Genomic DNA, 3,182 nt, shown 5'->3' on the forward strand with positions numbered 1-3,182 from the left:
ACTGATTATGTTTTTGCCATGTTCACATGCTTGCAATTGTATTTTTCTGATCCATTTTGGCTCAAGGTCACTAAGGGACTTTTGTTAAGCTCTTTGAGTAGCTCCATGCCATGCTTTACTTTGCCATGTTCAGGTCCTGTACCATATAGTTTTCATTCTCCGAAGAGTGGTATCTGATCTGAAATTCCACACAAGTGTTAATTTCACTAAGTCTGAAATCTGTTTGTCAAATGCATTTTTTCCATGCTTGTTTGAACCTGTTAATGGATGAATTGGCCGTAGCTCAGTGCTAGACTTTTGTTAAGCTTCTTGAATGGATTCCTGCCATGTATTTTGATGCCATGTTTGGGTGCTGTAGCATGTTCATCTTGTTGCATTTAGATGGCTACTTGTTGTAAATCGCAGAACATGGTCATATTTGATTGCTTGCCATTTCCAAACCGTAACTCCGATTCCGGCGTTCTTTATATCGTCTTCAAGCGATTTCATCTCATCTTTCCAGTGGCACACTTGGATTTCCAAGTTGAGGCCAGGTTCATTCGTTCCTCATCAAATCTTGCATATGCATCCCGCATCGCATCCCGTGTAGCATACCATCTTTGCATCATATTGTTTGAGCTTTGCACGTGGTTGATTGTGCTCCGTTTGCTTGTTTGTCTTGTTTGGGTAGAGCCGGGATACGAGTTCGCTAACGTGGAGCCTGTTGAGTTTGCTTTCGAGGATCTAGTCAACTCTGACAACTTTGCAGGCAAGATGATCATACCCTCGAAATCACTACTATCTTTGCTTTGCTAGATGCTCGCTCTTTTGCTATGCCTATGCTACGATGCCTACCACTTGCTTATCGTGCCTCCCAAATTGCCATGTCAAACCTCTAACCCACCATGTCCTAGCAAACTGTTGATTGGCTATGTTATCACTTTGCTCAGCCCCTCTTATAGCGTTGCTAGTTGCAGGTGAAGATTGGAGACCGTTCCTTGTTGGAACATTATTTACTTGTTGGGATATCATTATATTGCCTTGTTATCTTAATGCATCTATATACTTGGTAAAGGGTGGAAGGCTCGACCTCTCGCCTAGTGTTTTGTTCCACTCTTGCCGCCCTAGTTTCTGTCATATCGGTGTTATGTTCCCGGATTTTGCGTTCTTTACGCGGTTGGGTTATAATGGGAACCCCTTGACAGTTCGCCTTGAATAAAGCTTTTCCAGCAATGCCAAACCTTGGTTTTACCATTTGCCACCTAGCCTCTTTTTCCCTTGGGTTTTCGGAGCCCGAGGGTCATCTTATTTAGCCCCCCCCCCGGGCCAGTGCTCCTCTGAGTGTTGGTCCGACTGAGCTGCCTGCGGGGCCACCTCAGGGAAACTTGAGGGTTGGTTTTACTCGTAGCTAGTCTCATCTGAGTGTGCCCTGAGAACGGGATATGTGCAGCTCCTATCAGGATTTGTCGGCACATTCGGGCGGTGTTGCTGGTTTTGTTTTAACTTGTCGAAGTGTCTTGAAGAACCGGGATACCGAGTATGATCGGAATATCTCGGGAGAAGGTCTATTCCTTCGTTGACCGTGAGAGCTTGTCATGGGCTAAGTTGGGACTCCCCTGCAGGGATTTGAACTTTCAAAAGCCGTGCCCGCGGTTATGGGCAGATGGGAATTTGTTAATGTCCGGTTGTAGATAACTTGAACCTTAATTTAATTAAAATGAATCAACAGTGTGAGTTACCGTGATGGTCTCTTCGCGGCGGAGTCCGGGAAGTGAACACGTTGTTGGAGTAATGTTTGCGCAGGTTGTCCTCTAGTTACTCGCTCGCGCTTTGCCTCCTCTTCCCGCTCTCTTTTGCGAACAGGATAGCCACCATATATGCTAGTCGCTTGCTGCAGCTCCACATATTTTCCTTGCCTTACCTATTAAGCTTAAATAGTCTTGATCACGAGGGTGCGAGATTGCTGAGTCCCTGTGGCTCACTGATTACTTCCAAACCAGATGCAGGGCCTGATGATTCCGCTCCAGATGGCGCGCTTGAGCTCAAGTGGGAGTTCGACAAGGACTCTCAACGATACTACGTGTCTTTCCCTGATGATCAGTAGTGGTGCCCAGTTGGGGTGATCGGGACCGTGTCGCATGTTGCGTTATCTTTTATTTTGGCGCTGTAGTCGGGCCATGAGTGTTTGAATGTTGTAATGCTATTCATGTACTTTGATTGACGTGGCGAGTGTTAGCCAACTATATTATCTCCCCTTTTATTATCTATATTACATGGGATGTTGTGAAGATTGCCTAACTTGCGACATTGCTTTCAATGCGGTTATGCCTCTAAGTCGTGCCTCGACACGTGGGAGATATAACCGCATCGAGGGCGTTACATCACCACCACTACAAGTTTGGTTAAACTTAAAACAACCAGTTGGAAGGAACCATTGGCCGAGTTGCTGACACGGCTCATACGGGATCATTTATAACCTGCTGCAGTCACCTCAACCTTCTGCGGATTCACATCGTGCTATCAACATCAATGATATACACCTTCTGCTATGGTCAAATATGGAGAATCTCAAGCCAACTCCTCGAGTCGTCTTGAGACTCGGGGGCTACAATGGTATGACTCGGCAAAATTAGCCGGTTTCAATAAATTCAAGAACTCCGGGTCATTGAAGGGAAAAATAACCCGTCCCCAGAGATTACTTCTAGATTGATGGAAATTTAAAAGCCATCAGAAGATTTCCGGCTCAAAATAAGGATTCTGGTTTAAAATCCAGTTCAAGAGACATCTCTCTCCCGCTTTGAAGCTCTCAAATTCGGTTCAAACATCCGGCTCAAGGTAAATTTGTCTCTTACAAAGCTTTTGAAGCTCTCAAATCGGTTCAAACATCCAGCTCAAGGACAATCTGTATCCCACAAAGTTTTGAAGCTTTCAAATCCGGTTTTAAAATTCCGGTTCAAAAAGAATTAATTTCTCACAAGTTCGAGTTTAAAGGCTGTCAGAATATTTCCAGCTGAAAATAAAGATTTCGGTTTAAAATCCGGCTCAAGGGAAAGATGTCTCCCACAAAGCTTTGAAGCTCTCAATCTCCGGTTCAAATCCCGGTTCAAGAAGAATTTATCTCTTGCAAAAAGTTAAAGGTTGCCGAAGAGGACCTGTTGCCATGACGTGCGGTTCAAACATGGGTTATCCTGCCTTATTGGCTT

This window comes from Triticum aestivum, chromosome 1A (assembly GCF_018294505.1).
Source record: "Triticum aestivum cultivar Chinese Spring chromosome 1A, IWGSC CS RefSeq v2.1, whole genome shotgun sequence".
Lineage (NCBI taxonomy): Eukaryota > Viridiplantae > Streptophyta > Magnoliopsida > Poales > Poaceae > Triticum > Triticum aestivum.